This window comes from Bubalus bubalis, chromosome 12 (genome assembly GCF_019923935.1).
Source record: "Bubalus bubalis isolate 160015118507 breed Murrah chromosome 12, NDDB_SH_1, whole genome shotgun sequence".
NCBI classification, from domain to species: Eukaryota; Metazoa; Chordata; class Mammalia; order Artiodactyla; family Bovidae; genus Bubalus; species Bubalus bubalis.
Genome location: NC_059168.1, coordinates 38,208,566 through 38,230,641, shown reverse-complemented (window position 1 = coordinate 38,230,641; position 22,076 = coordinate 38,208,566). Strand labels below are relative to the sequence as shown.

Here is a 22,076-nt window from a genome sequence, read left to right as displayed (position 1 = left end):
CCCTCCTCTTTGCTTTATATATTTTTCTGTGGTATATATTATCACTTGACATTTTATTATATATTTGCTTATTTTCTGTCTCCCATTGCTGAAAGTCGAGTACTTCTGCCTCAGTTCATCATTATATCCTAATACATAGAATATTACCTGCACCTTATAAACATTTATAACATTATAACTTTTCTTCAGTGAGTAAAAAAAAAAAGAAAGAATGGACACTAGATTCCTTCGAATATTTTTAAAGTGACTGAATTATCATCTAGTGGATATGAATTCAAATTTTTGAATTGGCCAAATTCACTTAGCACTTTCTAGTTAATAAGACGAGTGGATGAAGCTGAAGTCATTCACTCATTCACAAATAAGGATCAAGGGCAATTGTGTGCCAGACAATGTTCTAGGTACTAAATTATCCAGTTGGTCCCAAATGAAATGTGACTACTGAGTAATGTGATGGACTTTAGTATGTAATGGTAAACTAAATTCTGAAGATTCCAAAGATATCTCTCACAATAGCATGACAACTGAAACAGAAGCAAAGCTTTTAAAAATGACCACTCGTGACTTGGATGTAGAAGTTCTTGCACATTTGTTTTTAAAAGACAAGTTTCATTCATGATTTCACTTCCTAAAAATAGGTTCTCTTGGATGCCCACAGTGGGTCTTGTGGAAGTAGGAGGGGTTGTAGTGAGGTTTTCTCTAAATTATTCAGGACACTCCAATATATAACAGACTCACCTTCCACAGCTATTTGTGGGTAGAAAATGCATAAGCTGGCAATCTGAAGCATAGGTGTTTGTGGGGAGTGTTCACTGGTATAGGGAAAATTATTTTTAGATGTAAGTAAAACTCCTAAAGACATGCGTTCAAATACTGCAAACAAATATATCTTGAGATTTTTTTTCCCTCCTCAGAGTCCAGAATAGAAATTACTTGGTATGTAATCTAAGTTTATAATAGGGTCCTTTAGAACCAGGATATCTAAATCCAACTTTTCTGGTGTTAAAATGGTGATATTTACTTCAAGGTAAATAGATTGGGAAGGAAAGGAAACAGTGGCAGATTTTATTTTCTTGGGTTCCAGAATCACTGTGGATGGTAACTGCAGCCATGAAATTTAGACGCTTGCTCCTTGGAAGAAAAGCTATCACAAATCCAGACAGCGTATTAAAAAGCAGAGACATCACTTTGCCGACAAAGGTCTGCATAGTCAAAGCTATGGTTTTTCCAGTAGTCATGTATAGATGTGAGAATTGGACCATAAAGAAGGCTGAGCGTCCAAGAACTGATGATTTCAAACTGTGGTGCTGGAGAACACTCTTGAGAGTCCCTTGGACTGCAAGGAGATCACACCAGTCAATTCAGCCTAGCCAATTCAGCATTTATCAATAAAATATTGTAAGTCAGAAAGAGAAAAACATATATTAATTATGTGGAATCTAGAAAAATGGTATGGATGAACCTATTTGCAAAGCAGAAATAGAGACAGAGACGTGGAGAACAAGCATATGGACACCAAGGGGGGAAAGGGTAGGTGGGATAAAGTGGGAGATTGAGATTGACATATGTATATATACTATTGATACTACATATAAAACAGATAATGAGAACCTACTGTAGAGTTCAGAAAACTCAGAGCTCTGTGGTGACCTAAATGGGAAGGAAATCCAAAAAAAGAGGGGATATTTGTATACATATGACAGATTCACATTACTATACAGCAGAAAATAACACAACATTGTAAAGCAACTATGCTCCTATAAAAGTTTAAAAAAGAAAGAAAGAAATTGTGATGTGCCAGATTTTGTTTTGCCTTTCTCCAAACAACTTCGAGAGGCCTTCCTTCTCAGCAAAAATTTGTGTTTAGGAAAAATTTTCTCCCAAAGCTCTGCAGGTAGCCTTCTGGTAGAACTGTTTCTGGTGTCTCCCCTGCTTCAATAACCCTTTGAGCACAACAGATCTAGAGTTGGATGTCCAAATTAGAATAGTTAAATCCATGTGGCAATACAGCTGTGGCTTCTGTCAACTCTTCAATAAAATATTAGATGTGCGTCTATTGTTCGGGAGCTGTCCGCAGTCCCTTGTTCAGCTGGCAGGGGTTAGAGGGTATGTAGATTACTCGGCCAGCTGTTTGGTAATTGTCACAGTCAGTTACTTGGTAACCATAGAATAGCATTCTCTCGAGGTAGAGCTTTGTTGCTAAGCAATAAATTCAGGTAAAATAACTGTTTCCTGGTTCTTATCCATCCAGTTTATAACAGGTTACAGGTTGGGTTGTCTCCCTCACACCTCTTTTGTTTATCCATCCAAGCCATGAAATACATGCTGATAACTTGGACAGCTCTTGATTTGGGGGACTTGTCTGCTGCTGACACAGGCTGGAGACCAAATAAGTGACTGGGGAGCAGGCTTTATTGGGGCATAATCTTACATTTCCACTATCATAATGTACCTTCTGGATCTCTGTTTTGGGACTGGTCAATCTATCAGTCAGATGGACACAAAGAAGACCAAAAACAATGACAGGGATTTAATGGAAAGGAAGGAGAATGTATGCCTGATGATGGTTTGTCTACATTAGTATCAACTCTATAATTATTATCAATGTTATTATTTGTTACATCTTGAAATATCTCCTTGCCTTCACTACTTGCATAAATGCTTTTTAAGTAAATAACACTGTGTTATAAAGACCAAGAACACTGGAAACGAAGGGACTCAAGCAGGAAAATATGAATTCAGTTCCTGTGCATGTGTCCTAAGTCACTGAGTCATGTTCCACTCTTTGCAACCCTATGAAGTGTAGCCCACCAGGCTCCTCTGTCCATGGGATTCTCCAGGCAAGGATACTAGAGTGGGTTGCCATTTCCTTCTCCAGGGGAATTTTCTGAACTAGGGATCGAACCCGTGACTCCTGTGTCTCCTGCATTTCAGGTGGATCTTTTACCACTGAGTCACCGGGGAAGCAGTCAGTTCCTGTGACAGGTTTAAATCAGCTTCCTCCTTTAAGGGGCTGACTGCAAACAAGCTAGTCAACCCACTTCACAACTATACTTTTTCCTACTTCATAATTTTTGAAAAGATCAGGAAATGATGTTACAAACGAATATTCACTCACTATTTTTTTAGTCTCACCTGGCAGTGTTTGATTAGAAGAGAATTAAGAAAGAGTCATGTTTTGGTTCTCTTCAAAAAGTCTATAAATAACAAATGTTGGCAAGGATGTAGAGAAAAGAGTTTCCTTGTACACTATTGGTAGGAATCTAAATTGGTGCAACCACTATGGAAAACAGTATGAGGATTCTTCAAAAACTAAAAATAGAACTACCATCTGACCCAGCAATTCCATTCCTAGTTCTATCTCCAAAAAAACTAAAAGTACTACTTTGAAAAGATATACACACCTCAATCTTCATAGCAGCATTATTTATAATTGCCAAAACAAAGAAATAACCTAAGTGTCTATAAGAGATGAATGGGTAAAGAAGATGTGCCCCTCCATACACTCACATTGGAATACTGCTGCTGCCGCTACGTCACTTCAGTCTTGTCGGACTCTGTGCGACCCCCATAGATGGCAGGCCCACTAGGCTCCTCTGTCCCTGGGATTCTCCAGGCAAGAATACTGGAGTGGGTTTCCATTTCCTTCTCCAATGCATGAAAGTGAAAAGTGAAAATGAAGTCTCTCAGTTGTCCCCGACTCTTAGCGACACCAAGGACTGCAGCCTACCAGGCTCCTCCGTCCATGGGATTTTCCAGGCAAGAGTACTGGAGTGGGGTGCCATTGCCTACTCAGCCATAAAAAAGAAAGTCTGCCATTTGAAACAACATGAATGGGCTTGGAGGACATCACGCTAAGTGAAATAAGTCAGATGGAGAAAGATAAATACTTTATGATATCTCTTACATGTGGAATCTAAAAATACAACTAGTGAATATAACCAAAAGAAGCAGACAGATATAGAGAACAAGCTAGTGGTAACCCGTGGGGTGGGAAGAGGCTATATAGAGGTTGGGAGGTGGGAAGCACAAACTATTGGTGTAAAATAGGCTCAGAGATGCATTCCACAGTATGGGAAATATACCCAATATTTTATAATAACTTTAAATGGAATATAATCTATAAAAATATTGCATCACTATGTTGTACACCTGAGACTAAGGTGTACAACATATGGTTTACAATGTAATATTGTAAATAAACTATAATTTTAAAAAAGGATAGTACAAAATAAACTTTTTAATAATAATAAATTTTTTTAAAAAAGAAAACCTATGAATTCAACTGAGCATGCCTGCCATTTGTCATGGAGAATCACTATTGCTCAGAGGCAGTGTTTGAATTCTGCCTGGGATTCCCATTTGCTGGGGCCTGCCTCTGTCACTTCTCTGGGTGAGCCTCATCTGGGTGAACCCCATCCAGGAATGTCCAGATCTATCCTCACAGGTAATTTAATAGGTAAACACTTTCATATTAAAAGTTAAATTCATGTTCAAAAGGGTTCGCACACACACACACAAATTCCTTCTAATGGTAATAATCTCCACTAGCAGATTTAAATGCTTCCTTTTTTTTTTTTTTTTTTTTTTTCCATGGTGACTCAAAGTATACCCATAAGGTACAAAAACTGTGGAATGTAACATGCTTCAGGGCCAGCACAGAAGCCATTTCCTGGTCATAACCTCTCTCAAAAGACTTCCAGCTGTAATTAATGGGCCTCAGCCAGCCAGCCTGGCCGTCTCTGCTCCCCTACAGGAGCAGTGGTTAAGAGCAGCAGGAGTCTGAAACCTGATTCCCCAGTTTAGTAACTGGTCAGCCTCAGGCAATTCACTTGACCTCTCTCCACCACAGTTTCCTCATCTTTAAAATGGGCATAAAATAAGGTTATTTAGAAACAGGGTTGTTGTGAAAATTATATGACAATGCATTTAAATCCCTCACTACCTGATAATCATTAGTTTTGATGAGTTATCTCTTCATTTGGGTCCATAGGGTCTCAAATTATCATAAAGTGCATAGGCAAGGCTCTGTGCTGGTCACTTAAATCTTGTTACAGCTAATGAGGATAAAAGGGTATTAATGACTTAATGTAATTATATGACTTTTCTAGAGAAGCAACCTATAGAGAATATAAAAGAGAGACATAGCCAAAGCCTCATCAAGGGAGAGGCAGAAGGGACCTACCTCTGCTGGGCAGCAGCCTGGACACTGGGTGTTACTGAGCGAGGTCCCTGTGCTGGGTTACAGCACCAGCATACATCTTGGAAGCCTCCCCTTGCTCCAGCAAATTCTGGTCCCCAAGAAGTGTTCAATAAACATGTGTTCAAGTTGTTGGATTGGAAGTCAGGTTCAAAGCATTTCCTATCATTTTTGTTATCTTCTTGTCTGTTTCCCTTTTAAATCTAAAATACTCTTTTAAATCTAAAAGTCCTTTATGGACTCTTTCACCGCGTAGGTAGTTAGAGAGGCATCTTACTCTCCTCAGAGAGACTGCTGAGAGAACACACATCCAAATTGGAGCTCAAAATAATAACAGCCACATAAACAAAACAATACAACAAAACATTAATTTGGACAAAATTCCACGCAGGCCTCCCTCCTTCCACATTTTCATTCAAAGAGATTCTCTTGAAATGGCAAGTTAGATAAACTAGTTCAGTTCAGTTCAGTCGCTCAGTCGTATCCGACTCTTTGAGACCCCATGAATTGCAGCACGCCAGGCCTCCCTATCCGTCACCAACTCCTGGAGTTCACTCAGACTCACGTCCATCGAGTCGGTGATGCCATCCAGCCATCTCATCCTCTGTTGTCCCCTTCTCCTCCTGCCCCCAATCCCTCCCAGCATCAGAGTCTTTTCCAATGTGTCAACTCTTCACATGAGGTGGCCAAAGTATTGGAGTTTCAACTTTAGCATCATTCCTTCCAATGAACACCCAGGGCTGATCTCCTTTAGAATGGACTGGTTGGATCTCCTTGCAGTCCAAGGGACTCTCAAGAGTCTTCTCCAACACCACAGTTCAAAAGCATCAGTACTTCTATGCAAAAAGAGATGTTCACAGTCCTTCAATAAAAGGAACTTAACAATAAGAAGAAAGAGATATATTATTCTGTGCACCTCGATGGGCTGGCCCCAACTCCCATGGACATGTCCCTTGCAGCTTTGCTCCCCAGAATCTTCTACTGGGCAGACCCTATCATAAATATGAACCAAGCAGCAAGGGCCGCAAAGTAAACTGACAAACACAAAGAACAAAAAGAACCCCCCAGCACAGCTTTTGTGAGGGCAAGGAGGAGAAATCATTAGTTAACTTCTGAGCTTACTGACAGCTTAACTTAATAGACTCTTTTTATTGTGCAGAGTAAATATTTTGGGTTAGGAGGAATTCTTTTAAACCTTAAAATAAGTTAAAGAAGCCCTTACTACTTCACATCTGAAATTTGTGCATGATATGTTTGTTAGTTGATGGCTCTAAGTGAAATCCAAAAGAAAATTTCCTGTCACCTGTGGAGCATGCTGAATTGTGTGTTCCTAAGCTTCACTCTTTGTTAGCTTGATAATCAATGGTCGTATAAGTTTAAACACTGAAATTGGGCTTTTTACAGTCTTTTCACACCTTATACTTTCTCTGTAACCTTCTGATAATGATTTCCTCGTTGCAACAACCTCCTGTTTGTTGGAATGATCCTTTGGATCAAATAACCTCATAAAGAAGTCATTTTGATATTTCAGAAATAAAAGCCCTTTGGACTGAGTCCAAGAGTCACTATCACTTTAAAACAAATTGGTTTTTGTGACAAGTCACATATTAAAACTCTTGAGTGTTTTAACTTAGGTTCTGAAGAACACTCTATCTCTGTTACTCAAATGTCAGAATCCTAAACTAAGACCAATTCACATTTTTGGCTCTGTCCTGTCTCTGAGTATGAAAAGACACAATATTTTGACAGCTGAGGCACATTCTATATTTATACTTCACACAAACAAGGCACCCTTACACATTTTATTACCACACAAAATAAACCTAGAAAAACATCTTTCTTCCTGTCCCATACATGTCACTTGGTCATGAGGCATTATTCTTGTCTCCTTATTCTTGTTGTTAGAACAAGTTGTGTTTTAACTAAACTTTCTTTTTTTCCTGTTTTAACAGTGATCCATTAGATGTCTTCTTGCCCTGCACAATGAGAGAGCATCTCCCTTTCTGCATGCTGCTCCTAATTCCTGCACCCAGAGCTCTTCACAACCGGGAACAATTTTTTTCTTTTATTTTGAGACAGAGTATACTGGAAGAACATGCAAACAGATAGGAAAGAGCCTTCCCCAAAGTATGCTCTTTTTGGAACACAGTTATTGTGAGGATGGTTCAAACCTGTCTGATAATTTTTTATCTAGACTGAACTCTGATGAGGATTTTGTTTTATTTGGTTTAGTCTGTCTTTTTTTTTTTTTCTTTTTCTTTTTCTGTCTCACAAAAACCAAGTGTTCTCCAGCAATGAGGCAACGGAAAAAATCAATACTTGCCATGTACCATGTAACCAATAGAATAAGGGGAATGATTTATGTATGGATGGATGCAGCCTGAATCAGCTGGGGCCTCGCACAGAGAGCCAGAGAGAGAGGGAGAGACAGAAAGAGAGAGAGAGAGAGAAAGAACAGAGGGAGGTGGGGGGAGATCTGAACTGCGATGATTATTTCTACAGTGTGGCCAGATTTTTTTTTTTTTTCCTGCAGCAATAATCCCCTTCTCCAGCACTGCAGGACAGAGGGAAAGCCTGCTATCTGTGGACTATAGGATAGCTCAGCTCTCCCTCCTTTCCTCATAGTCCCGATGCCTTGTTCATACTAAGGTACATTGAGAAGGGGAAGATGATGTATGGCCTTCAGCCCTTCAACCTTCCAGTCAACTCCACCCTAAGAAAGGCTAGTGATGGGTCGACAAGCACTAGTTGACAGAGAGTCAGATTATCAACAGGGTTAAAAAAAAAAAACGTTCCAGCACCGCTTTCTAAGAAGACCAGCAAGAAGGGCTTACAGAGGAGAACTACTCTACACTCCAGGAGTTTCTGCTGGAAATATAGTTTGGTTAACTGGAAATCCAGGGTGCCGCAGCATTTAAAGGTATTTAATCTTGAAGGTAACTTTTAGGGTAACTAATACTTTGCTCAAGGTTTAGCTATTAACTGTACTTATATGCTTGTGGTGTGAAGGTGCAAATAGCACTGAATCCAGCGACTTCCCAGATGGATACATGGTACTATTGTATATGGAATTCTGCTGGTTGGGACTTTTCGCTGAGTTAATAATTTGCTTTAGAATGATATAATATATAGTTTTAAATGACATGCTTTATTAAAGCCCTACTCCCTGCTTTAAACTCAGGATGAACCATGTAAGACTTTGTTAAAGGCATATATGACCATTTCTTGGGAATATCTTTGTTTTTTGAGATGCATTTAAATAGATCTAAATTTGTTTTTGTAAGTTATTTTCCTTCTACATTGTGCTTGAAACTATGGAGAGCTTAACAGCATTATATTTCTATCGGTCTGTTGAAAAAGGCTGAATTTTGTCCTTTTATAAGGAAGATTCATGCCATATAATTTTTAACAATGTTTTTTGCATCCTTTAATCCAAATCCAGTGTTAAAGTCACAGTTAGGCAACCCCCTATATTCATATACAATCCATTACACTACACATAATACTTGGAAAGATATTTTAAATCCTGAACGGAGCAGAATAATGTCATGCCATTCATGTATGCTTAATTTGGAGCTGGTAGTATTAACACCCATATACTGTTAAAATTGTTTTTTCCCCCTTTCAGTTGAAAGTATCCATTCAACCCCAAATTATTGTAAACTCTGCTGACAAAATGTCATGTTGTTCTTTTAAAATTTGTATGTTCTCTAAAAATTATCTTAAACTCTCATAACAAAACTCCATGTTGTTTTTTAAATGTGTATATTCAAAGTGCATTGAATGGCAATTTTTAGAATTTTTCCATATATATTTGATATCTAATTTTTTCTTTCATTTATTGCATATTTAACTTTTTGTTTCTGGAATATTGAAATTAGTCCCTCATTTACACTGCATAGCCTGTACATTTATTTAGTAGTTGTGTGCAGACATAGGATTAAGAATTGGAAGCAAAGAGTCAATAACTAGAAAAATATAAAGGACTATTCTCTGTAGTCCTCATCTTTTAAATGACTCTTCATACTTGAATATCATTTTTATGGCTGATATTGAAGAGCAGTTAAGTTGAAGCACTATTAGTTATAAACCAGAAAATACTCTCATGTCTTCATTTAACTACCTAGTCATTGAGAAATTTGATTTACCCTGATCTTTGCAAAATTATTCTGGGAAGATCTTCATGTAAATTAAATACATATGATGTCTTTCCTTTAAACAAAATTAGAGCAATAAAAATGTACTCTACAAGTAAACGTTATATAGTAAAATAGCTTTCAGTAATTTTAATATAGAAGTGATTACCCAAATCAGCAGAAACTACACATAATCCTTCTGAATGGAGGAGACAGACTGAGCGAATATCTGCTGCTTTCCCATAAGGACAGATGAGCCTTAATTTTTACATTTAGATCTGTATCATCATTTTCTATCTCACTCTTCTATTGGCCCAAACAGGTAAAACAACAGAAACTCCTTACCATCTTCACATTTGGTTCCACTGCCTCAGTCAAGCCGTCCAGCTGCGGGTTAATAAACAGAAAATCTGGAGATGGTCCAAATGTAGTAAGGACCTTGAAGACCAAGCTCAATGCTGCAGGTACCACAGCCAGAAGAAACGTACTTATCACCCTACAAGCAGGTATGGGCTACCCCCAAAACTAAAGGAGCTGGGAATGAAGAAGCATGATCACAAGAAAGGTGCTGCTGAAGCATAAGGTAAGCACAAGCAAGACTGTGTTGCAGGTTTATTTTTAGAGATGTGTTGCTGCCACTTAAGAAAAACTGTTATCTATAGCAAAGAAAAAGATTAAAAGTCTGCCAAAGGCCACAGTTTGTTTAACCAGTCTAGCCACGTCTACTATATTATTTGAGATGGGCCTTACGGCCCCGGGTACCTGGAGTGTCAGCAAACAGAGAATCCTGGCCCTAACAATAGGAGGAACACACAGAATGAGTGATGAACTAACTGCAGGCAGGAGATAAGTAAACAGGAAGCTCAAGAATTGAATTTCATTGTCAGTTAACAGAGTGCCAACAGCAAGCACTCTTTTGTTTTAAAAGTTTATGTGTATTAAACATAACTTTCCAAGTTCTAATGAAAACCGAATAAGCCTTCTTTCCAATATGAGATTAATCTGGAGTTAAAATGCATAAATGAAACTCATGTTGCCATCTCATGCCATGACCAAAAAAAGGCAGATCTTCTCATTGTGAAAGGGGTCTTCAGTAAACACCTGCTACAGTTTTCTCTCCTTTATTGGTGGTTACAATTTCACTGATGAAATACCCATTAAAAAGAAAATCAATATCTGAGCTTAACCGCCTGCTTTGTTTTAGTATCTCAAATTATTTTTAAAACTGATTAACATAAATAACTCACTAGTTAGGAAATACAACAAATGAGTGTTTCACATTGCTATTCTAGCATCTACAAAGAAAAAGGAAAATAAAAAAGGTAATATCCAATTCTTATCTACTTAACAATGCACCAATCTACTTAATAAAAATAAATGAAAGAACTAATAAAAATCCACATTTTTGCTTTCTAAAAGTCTAATTTAATCCTTGTATTAACATAAAATAAAAACTAAAAATTAATGAAAATATTTTAATGTTAAAAATCAATATTATTGCTTCTAAATAAGACTGATAATACCTAAGCGATAACTCGCAGGCTCTCCTTAAAAGAACTGTCTCTGACTCACTTGGCTTCTTTTTCCTTCAATTAGCCCATATCAGCCAGAGTGTCTTGGGCTCATCTAGTTTAATCTGAACATAATTGGGTGGCAAGTTTCTATTTTCTAATCTAAATGAATTCACCTTAAAAATACATAGAATTTAGAGTCTATTTAGCACAAAGTTTAAGTAAGGATGACAAAATGAGACATTGCAATTCTGTTCACCGATAGAGTATTAAATATGATCTCCTATATCTTCCAGACCTTGTCCAGGCATAGAAGTACAGGCAACATCTGCTGAACATGTTCAAAGACCGATGCCCAAATCTACACCTCAACCGATTTGTCTGGTAGTGTGAGGTTTTGAGGCCCTCATTCTGACTGTTTGCATTTGCATCTGTGTAAATTATATGAACATGTAGATCCTCTCAGAAAACTGTCTAGTTCTACCCACAACTTATGGTTTTACTGTATGGGCTGCTTCATTCATTCGAGCAGAATTTTCCTCTTGTAAGATCTAAATGAGAGCACATCCTCCCCACTCTCCAGGGAATAATCCAAAAGATGGGAGGTTCTTAATAAAACAATTAATTGTGATAAATTTCTGATTTTTGCTCCTTCGTCCAGGGCTATTTCCATGGCAACATCCTCTCATCCAATTGTTGGGCTGTTCTTCATTCACACAGCAGGTTAAGCCCAGGGCAGTGAGGGCAGGCTGATGGTCAGCCTTTATTTTCTCTGGCCCTTCAACAAAGGTTAGTTGAGGTCACCAGAAGTCAAAGGGTAATTACTTTTCCTCCGCAGGGTTAAAGGTACATAGATTGCTATTGGGACCACTGTATGGATGACCTTCAGCTTTTAATGCTCAATCTTCTTTTCTTTCATCAGAGTGAGTAAGAGTGATGGAACAGTGGTGATGCACCCCCATGCCTGAAATTCAGAATAGAAAGCCAAGTGTCTTTTTATTTTGTAAAGCTACTATCTATTAGCATAATATACTCTTGGAATCAATTGGAAAACCCAATGTATAAAATGTTTCCTATCTCTTAAATAGGAAAACAAAACAAAACAAAAAAACCTCTGGCAGAAAATAGCAGCTGTTCACTGGTTTCCTTATTTACTTAATTTGATATTCATAATTTCCCAGGCTTCAGTCATTTTCCTGAAGGTGTGTTCTTTAAGGCTGAGAAGTAAATGGAAGCTTTCCTTGTTCCATGAAGCATCTGGGGCTCAATTTTTTCCCCCTCAAACACCAATTGTGACTTTGTCTCTCGAAACTAAGAGTAAGTCAGACTGAAATGAATTTCCTCTCTTTACTTCTCTATTCTCAAATAAAGACAGTCTCTAAATCAATTTGCAGGGCTAGGGGGGAAGATCTTTTGAAAATGAGTAATTAACACAGTTTGCCCACTTATTTGAAGAGCCACTTTGAGACTTTGGCTTGTTGTTTCAATCTGGAATTTTTTTTTTTAATGATTATTATCATTTTGGGGGCTCCAAAAACAGAGCCAGCCACCAGCCTGCTGGATGCATTTGCCCTGGTTCCACCACGAGGCAAAGGGACTTTTGGCTCCCTGGACAAGATGGCTCTGCTAATGGTTCATCTCAACCGACCACAGGAGGGAGCCTGAGCCCATTCATAGGGTCAGGCTAAGATCACCTGAAAGAGTCACTTGGCCCATCTGTAGCCTTAACCAGAGGCAACCATCCCCCTGGTCTCACCACCTGTGTCCAAAGACTAGCCTTGATAAAAGAGCACAAAGGGATCTGAGAGTAGACACCCCCATTCCCACCTTAAGAGGGAAGTAGAAATACTGTTTCTGCTTCTCAGATTCACCCTCCTGTGATCTGAGAGTAACCAGCCACTTCATACCCTGTAGTCCTCTGTCTCTTCTGTCAGCACTGGTCTAACTGCCTCTCCAGCCCCTCCCTCACATCCTTCATATCCAGTCATCCTATGACTGAGGAGCTCCCTAGGAACCTCCAGACCCATCTCCCACGCGTGCCACCTTGGTTGCTTCATCAGCTGAGCCCTCCGTTTGGCCTCCTCCCCTTGGCCACTCCACCTTAGTCAAGGAGCCTGTAGCCTCTGGTGGGTGACTCTACCCTCCCTGGGCTTATGCCATCCTTTTACGCTTTTCCCCTTTCTCTCTTCAGTTCCTGCTTCTTTGAAACACTGGCTTAAAATTTAGTTCCTTCAGAAATTCCTCCATATTTTATCCCCTGCTACAACTAAATAAATACATTAAAAATATTATATATATATATATAACATATAACATATCATACACATAATTATATAATAAAGCCATAGAAAATGCATCTAAATATCAAATCTTATTAAATAGTAACTTTTAAAAACCAAAAGTCTTAAATCACCATCATTTACAAATACTTGAGTCTCTTACAACACTACTGTTTTACATGAGACAATTTATCATCATAGTTGCCGTATTTATCTTGGCAAGTTCTATTTTTTTCACTTTATTTTCTATTGTCCTTTCTACGTTTATACAAAGTCCCGTCATTCTGGAGAGTGAAACACTTTGGTATTATATCACAATCTCCCCAAATAATCTCCTTATTGTTAAAGAGCATAACTGAAATCTGCTATTATTAATTGATGATCATGCATTGGAGAAGGAAATGGCAACCCACTCCAGTGTTCTTGCCTGGAGAATCCCAGGGACGTGGGAGCCTGGTGGGCTGCCGTCTCTGGGGTTGCACAGAGTTGGACACGACTGAAGCGACTTAGCAGCAGCAGCAGCAAGGGATAACAGAAAGTAAAACAAAGTGTAACCACACCCAAGGATATTTTATTTTAGAAGGGACTCCTGAAGACCTCAAGACCCATAGAACATAGTGCTGCATGTGGAATGGTCAGCAGTAGAGATAATATTTGGTAAAGGAGATAGAAAACCTAAGGAAGCATGCATCAGGACCTGGCATGTGACCTGCATGCCTGTAACCAGATGAAAGAAGGGAGGGGAATATCCAGCACTGCCCACACTGACAGCACTGCCTGGGCGTACAGCAGTGCCCCTCACTGGTAAAGAAACTGCCCTTTCCTCAGTTACAGACCAAAGTCAAAAGGGCCAGCTATATTCTCTGGTCAGGGCTCCCTAACCAGGAACATTTAATGCAGCCTAAACTGGGAACTCCTAAAGCTGGCTCTAGGCAGGTTAGCAGGTTAGCTCAAAGAAGTGTCAGGGAATGTGATGACTTCACACAAGGTAAACTTTAGGAAAGTTACTCTTTCCCTTTCTGCGTCATTTCTCTCCTTTCTCATTCCTTCCAGATCATCTCCAGATGCCCCAGATCCCCGGAGTCCCAACTCACATGGGGGTTTTAACATCAGTAGGCCACATTTTCCCCAGATCTGTTAAGAAAGATACCTGGGTGGAATATTTAGCCATAAACAAGGCATCTCTAATGATGAAATGTCAGGCATTTTGAATTTTGATGAGGGAGATATGTAGCAGTATCACCTTCTGAGATGCTACCAGGTAACCCTTTGAGTGTTCTCTGGGCCAGTGACAAATTGAAAGAACCTGGGACACATTAGATCAAATCTTCCAGTAACACAAGTCACTCATTTTCACCCATTCCAAAATAGATGTGAACATTCTCCCTCTTTAGGCAATATTTTTAAAAGGTCTTTTATTTTTTTCTTGAAATACAGAGCCACTGGGTTCTCTGTCTTATAGTGGGCATCTCTCTTTCCCACTTTGTAGAGAAAGTGTTACTAAAAGGTTAAACATAGAGGATTGTTCAGTCACAATCAGTTCGTCCTCATGTGCCAGAAATAGATGTGACTTGTCGTCTCCTCTTATTGGTATCTTCAGATGTGGGAGGTAAGGATGTCTTCTACAGAACCTTCTGCAGAAATGTCTCTAGCAGTTGTTGAGTAGTAACAGAGAGTGATAGGAAAGTGCCATGGTCCAGAGCATCACCCTCAGTGCCAAATGAGTGATGAGTGCTCTGAGGTCCAGCAGGGACTGCCTGGCATCTCAGGGTGATGTGCTCTCCTAAAGCTGGGAGCACTACCAGGGCTGACATGAGATGGGATCTGGGGAAAAGACTGTAACACAGTGCTACTCAAATTGTAATATGCATAAGAAGCACAGATTTCTGGATCTCACTTCTTGAGAAACTTATTCAGTAGGCCCCCAGATCTGCATTTCTAATAGGACACCAGGTGATAAAGATGCTCTCAGCTATGGTCCCACCTGGAGGAGTACTAAGGTAGATTTCCCTTCTCAGGATGTCACTCCTTGTACCTCTAAAATGTACCACCACCTTTCCACTAGGCAAAGGGTTTCTTACTTGTTCATAAATGCTTATGATTTCTAGACACACTTTTATCTTTCTGTTCTCTGCTCTGGTTCTCACTTCATTTTGACAAAAGCTTCTAGTTTGTATGGATTCTATGGGCCCTTAAGAATAGCACTTTTCCTATTTTATTCAATTACAAGTCAACTCCAGTTTCCTGCTATTAAGAAGGAAAATATCTTGCCCTTCACTATCATCCTCTATAACCAGAGAAGCTCTATCCACAAATTCCAAATCCTCAGCTCTCTGCCAGAACTTAGGTGGTCTTTCACCTCTCTGATCTTAGATAAGCTAAGAGGTTGCCAAGACATACAAGTAGACATAATCCCTTTCTCAGGAAGCTTGCACCATGGGGTGACTACTTAGTCTAGTGGTGAAGTGCATGGGCCCAAGTGCCAGAGAGACAGGTTGGTTCAGGCCCCAACTATGCCTTTTATAAGCTGTGACCTCAGACAAATAATTTAACCTTTCTAAGCCTCAATTTGGGTTCCCCGGTGGCTCAGACAGTAAATAATCCACCTGCAATAAGATCCCTGGAAGAGGGCGTGGCAACCCACTCCAGTATTCTTGCCTAGGGAATCCCCACGGACAGAGGAGCCTGGCGGGCTACAGTCTATGGGGTCTCAAAGAGTCAGACATGACTGACTAAGCACAGCAAGCTTCAATTTACTTTTCTGCAAAGTGGGAATAATATAATAATACAAACATATAGAGTTTTGATAATATTTGAATAATATAATGCATATAAAGAACTTAGACACAGTGCCTGGAACACAAGTGCCTGGAACAGAATGCTAAGTGGTCCACAAATGTGAGTGGGATGCTGATTGTCTAGGAGCTGGCCTCACCTACATACTAGAGTGCCACCATAGTGTTCCTTGGCACAGACAAGCAGGAGAGGGATTCACCTCTCCCAGGTCCTGGAGCCCTGGGCCACCTGTCTTTCCTGAGCCTCCAAGGAACAGAAGAAGATGGAAGGCACCACTGGGCCCCTTTCTAGGTGTGCACTGTTATCACACCCTCTCTGAGGCTGACCTCCTTGTCCAACCAGGCTCCCGTGTGCAGGCTGCCAGGGGCTGCTTCCCTGCCCTTTCATTATTTCCTAGCATCCCCCAGCCTCCTAACATCTCTCCTCTCAGCTGGTTAAGCATGTTGCAGATCGATGCTCATTCATCTGCAAGACGTTTTCCTGGTTATGATTCCTCTTTCATGGATTCATGGGTACATAAACTGAGGCCCTGAGAGGTCTGGAGGCTCCCTCCCAAGTACCAGGAAGGAGCCTCTCATTGCTTCCTGTGTGAGTCCCTGAACTGGGTAGAAACAACAGAAAACGAATCTCTCTAGTAGACAACAATGAGGCTGCATAAGCAGAACTTATCTCCACTGTCAAAAGCTGAACAATATTTTGTTCCATGTCAATTTAGTGGATGGCTACTGAGTACCCTAGATGCTGTGCTGGAATACAAGTATGGAGAAATGTAAACTCTACTCTCAAGGCAAAAGGTTACAATTTATTTCTTTCTATAGCCAAGGGAGAAATTTGCATGATTTTCATCCAATGTGCCAAAAGACCCAGTCCAGCAAGTGTGATGTAAATGCCTCAGGAGAATGAGAAAAGGCAGCCGTGGGGGTAGATTTGGTGTGAATAGCTCTCAGAGAATTTACCCAGTTTAATCTACATGTAAGGACACATTTTCCACAGTTCTTTCTGAGAGGCTCTTCCTTCTCCCTGAAGATACCTGACTTTCTCCCACCTGCTACCTGAGAGATTTTGAAGATTTTTCTTCATTTTAAAATGTTCATCAGAAGCAAACCCTGCTGACTGAATAAACAGAGGACAGTAAACATGTTCTAGTCCTGGCTCAGCTGTGGAGCAAATGAATGCCTGGAGCAAGTCACTTCACCTCTCCAGACCTCAGTATCCTTATCTGCAAAAGTGAGCCCATTGAACTAACTGTACCAGTGCACACAGCATCGACTGTGTGCACATCCTCAGGGCACTTCACACATGCACCAACTCCTCACAACAACTCTGTGAGATAGGGAACGTTTTTTTATCACCACTTTACAGATGAGGAAACTGAGGCATGGGGTGGTTAAAATAATCTTGTTCAAAATCAGGTAACTGAGAAGCAGAGATGAGATTTGGACATGTTCAGTCTATTTCCAGCATCTGTACTCTTAATCTATATGATGGGCTGCGTTTCAGCAGATGAGGAGAACTAGATAGTACTAAAGTCCCTTCTAATATTTACATTCAATTGATCTATGAGTTTAAAATGACTCCTAAAAGCTCAGATTCTGTATTTTAGGCCAATGGAGCAAATAGCTCATGAAAAAAATGTTAATTTATTAATCAAAACTACCAGTTCACACTACACTAGAAATAAAAATTTTCAAAGTGCATCATACATATGAAAATGTATGAAAATATGTATGATCCTCTTAGATCCGAACTGGATCTTGACATAGACAAGGCAATAGCACCATCCATGAGGCCAGGAAAAGGAAGTCCAGAGAGGTCAGGACTTGATTATGGTACCCAAGAAAACCAGGGGAGGAGTCATACTGCCTTAGCACGACCAGGGGCCTCCATTCAACCTGCATCACATATTTCCTCTAGGACTTCATCTTGGATTCAGAGAGACCCACTGGATTCTGAGTAGTACGGAGAAAAGAGCCTGTCTCTCTGAAACTCTCCTCCACGGCCCTTCAGTGTTGGGTCTCTCACACAGATACCAAGATGTCTGGGCCTGCAATCAAGGGGGTGAACTCACACAACCCTGCAAAGTTGAGACGCATGTAGTGTTGCTGCAGAGGAAGCTGTTCTGACATTGAATTCCACGCCAGGCCTTCCAAAGAGCCGTCTAAGCTTGACGCCTCTGCTAGCTCTGCTCCTCCTTCCTCCACATTTACAAGGTAGCTCTGCCCTCCACAGAGGACACTGTGCTCTCAAATATCACATCTAACTTCCTAGTCCAAGAAGCAGCTGCTTGTTCCCTTAACTCACCTGGTGCTTTCCCAGTGACAAGCTTCTGCTCACCTCCACCCTCCCCCTGGAACATGGTTCCCACCGTCTTGTCTTCAAATACTTTCCTTGTTTGCAGCCTTCCTCACATGTCCCTTCTGCAGGAAGCTTCTCCTAGCCCTTCCAGTCAGGTGTAATCTATTCTTCTTTGATCATCCATTCTTGTGTGCTCTATGACATGCTCAAATTCTGCTTTTTTATTGCAGCTGGGTGTATACTTTCTTACCTTCGTCATACTCAGACTGCTTTTTACTTCCTGGCAATGTTGGCAGCAGTGTCTGGCGCTTGATAAATATCTGCTTGACCACTCTCTCATTCTGTAGAATATTCACTCTGCAAAAATGTATGGCAAAGAAGAACGATCATTAGATTCTAATGTCATTTCCAAATTTTACTGACTGCTTTTTTTGTTGTTGTTATTTCCTGACTGACAGAGCTCAGCCTCAGAGGTGAGAGCTTTCAAAAAACTTCCATGTAGGCTGTATCCAAGAGGTTTCTGTATGTGAACATGTCAGCCCAAGACTCTATTAACTGGACCTTCAGCTGCTCAAGGTCTACACTACACAGCTGCAGTTTTACCCCAGCAACAGAGAACCAGAAATGATGTAACCAAAGGAGCCAGATTAGGAAAATGTCCTCGGTCTTCCAGGGCACTTAGTTTTCACTGAGACTCTTTGTACTTACAGGCGGAGAGGGTGGGACCAAGGAAAGAGCAGCTAGTGTGTTTCTTTCACAATTTCCCACCTCTCCATCCCCAACCATAGTAACAGAGAAGAGGGATGGTTATTTAGAACGCTGACGTTTACAAAAAGTTAAGTTTAAATTGTTCTGGTGAAAAAGAAAAACCTTAGTCCTCTCCTCTAAACACAGTAAAACCAGTCAGCATAAAAATGCTCCCAAGATTTTCAAGTCTTTCGGAGTTGCTCATCACAATTAACTCTACATATGCCATTCTACATAGCGCATAACTGTGCAACTAGTATTTGACTGGTTTTTCAGCCCCATCTCATGGAGCTGGAGAACTAGAAGCAGAGAATAATATGTTAGGACCAATGCTTTGGGGATTAGGCCTCTCCCTCTGCCCACATCGAGGCAAACTTGGGGCACCTGTGGGACTTAGACACCATCCACAAGCAGATGGGTATCCAGAGTCCGCTTGATCAAATCAAGTGCTTTGGAAAGTTTGAGAAAAAAGGCAAAAGGACCCACTTTCTTCCCCACAAAGCCATGTGTCTTAATCTTTTTTTTTTTTTTTCATTATATCCCCTCTAATCGATCTTCTTAGTTTTTTTTCCTAACTGCATCTCCTTGACATTTTAATGCCACTGATATACTGCTGATCTGTGTACCGTGGCCCTTAGGAGGCAACAAGCCACTGTAATGCCTCAGATTTCTGTATCCTTCAAACACTGATCCCTCCCACTGGATGGGATACCCATCCCCTTAGGAATGCAAGTCACAAACCTGCCCCTGAGAGTAGAGATGCAACTGGAAACTTGCCAGGCACCACTCCTGGCATTTCTTTTTCATCTTTTCTCTCACTTTCCTTCAGACTCAGTATGAGCCTTGCATGCACAGAGCTAGAAGGTGACTCAAGGTGACTGGGTAACCGTCATGGCAACAGGAAAGCATCAGAGCAGAGAGACTGACAACAAATCTGAGGCAATGGTGTGTTTCACTCAGTGCAATCGTAGGTTCCGCAGTAACAAGCGTTGTACTAATAACTACAAGACATAAATGAATGGGAAAACTTTTTGCAACCAACTTATCCAAAGAATAGCGTTACAGAGTTTAGAAATTGGTTATTCTACCCCCTCCCCCACCCTTTTACCAGCAAAAGGGTGTGAAATTGGATTTTTCCTTCTGGCTAATTCATTTTTCCAATATTATAATTAACTTGAAAAATAGACTTCAACTTCTGCAGCTTCCCTTTTGCCTACACACTTTACAGGCACAACATAATGATTCTAGTTATTAGCTCACGTTAGGCCAAAAATAAGAAGCCTAACAATACATTAACATTTCCATTATCAATCAGAAAACTGCAGGTCAGCTCCTTGAATGATATGTTGCTCAGCATATTAAAATCCCTGATCTCAGCAAAAATGTATAAATACTTTTACTCCTGAAATTATGGTTTAAGAGAGACATGTAGCAGAGTAAATGGAAGATGAGGAAGATAATCAATTTAGATTGGTCTAAATGGAAGAGCAATGGATTGCTATTTTTTTCCTTTATCTAATACAGAAATTGAGTGCCTATGGTACCCATTTTCATATTCATTTGATACTCATTTTAGTATCAAAGAGGTGGCAATGAGCAATTTATCAAAAATAAACTTCTCAGCCTTTGGTTTTGTGCTTGCACTTAACCATCTGGTCGATACATATCACCCTGGGAGAGTGCCAATGGATGTTTACCAACTGATATCACTAAACAAGGTTACTCTCCTTTCACCTGGGCACCAAAGCACCTGACTATTCTGTTTGAAGCCAGTGCCAACTCTGTGTGTCAGTAACTGCAGATTCCACAGTTTATTACTAACTTTCTCCTAAACATTTGTTACTGCCAATGTTTTGAGAGCCCAGTAGTGTTTCCAGGTGAATCTCCTCTGTAACATTATCTTTCTCCACTGCTGCTGCCATTTAGTTGCTTAGTTGTGTCCAGGTGTTTGTGACCCCATGGACTGTAGCCCACCAGGCCCCTCTGTCCATGGGATTTCCCAGGCTGGAGTACTGCAGTGGGTTACCATTTCCTTCTCCAGAAGATCTTCTCGACCCAGAGATTGAACCTAGGTCTCTTGCTTGGCAGGTGGATTCTTTACCACTGAGCCAGCTGGGAAGCCCCTTAAAAAAGGGTCTACATTTAAAAAATAGATATCTTTAAAAAAATAAGTGATTGTCCTCACCTGTGCATGAGTGTATTTGCATCTAAACTTTTGATGATATCAATATACTCATTAAACACACTCATCTTTATTAAATATCTACTATTAAATATATTAAGTAATTAAATATCTACTAAATAGATCTAAGACACAAAGCTATAAAAGACATGGCCTTGCTATCAAAGAACTTAAAATCTGGTAGAGATGCCAAGATCTACAGATTCCCCAAATTCTATTTGACTTCAAAAAATTTCAATAAGTTGAACATACAGTGGTAAGGAAACCTTCACACTTGAGCTGAATGATAACTTAATTGTCATAACGTGAACAGTATAAAAAAACCAACTTGCATGTATCCCTTGAAAGTTTCTTTCCTTCCCAGGTGCCATAGTGACTAAAATTATACTACAGTTTAGAAATTCATTCCTTTAGGTTAATTTCCTTCCAGTACCAGTAAGCTATTATTTAGATTTTTCCTAGGTATTTTTAAGTACTGGTGTTTTAGATATAAGAACTGCTTAAATAAATTACCACAATAGATTACCTTTATTTTTTCTGGAGATCTCACTTAAGATGAAAATGCCCTTAGATGACTTAACATGTTGTCATGTTGCTTATCAGATCACTTTCCACTATAAGAAACAGGAACTCAGCCCTATGAAGGTGCTGGGAACTTTGTGCAAATGATAATTAAAAGGGAGACAGTATACGCAAAAGAAGGGATCCTACAAAATAAGCTCCTTACGACCTATCAAGACTAATAGTCTATAAGGAGTTAATGTTTCCAAGAAAATCAAGACTCAGAAACTAAGAGAAAGGTGGTCATGTTACCCCCACACTTCTGAAATTAGAGTCAATAGTCATATTGAATGGGATGATGGTGATAAAGGGAAAAGAGAAAAAAGTGATTTCCCATAAATTCTGCGTTATTGATGACTGACCACACAG

At 40.0% G+C, this 22,076-nt stretch overlaps 1 long non-coding RNA gene across 3 annotated transcripts in view; it reads right to left on the bottom strand.

Annotated features, from left to right (window-relative positions):
* Nucleotides 1-21,859, bottom strand: part of LOC123328491 — a 70,672-nt gene extending 48,813 nt beyond the window's left edge. For 2 of the 3 annotated variants that reach the window (XR_006543351.2, XR_006543350.2), the window contains exons 1-3: nucleotides 21,673-21,859; nucleotides 19,706-19,965; nucleotides 18,468-18,574 (exon numbers count right to left, since the gene is read on the bottom strand). This is a non-coding gene — a long non-coding RNA (uncharacterized LOC123328491). Of the gene's footprint in view, nucleotides 1-11,217; nucleotides 11,812-18,467; nucleotides 18,575-19,705; nucleotides 19,966-21,672 lie in introns of those variants that run through there. The other variant, XR_006543349.2, reaches the window with a different exon arrangement.
* Nucleotides 21,860-22,076: the final 217 nt, after the last annotated feature.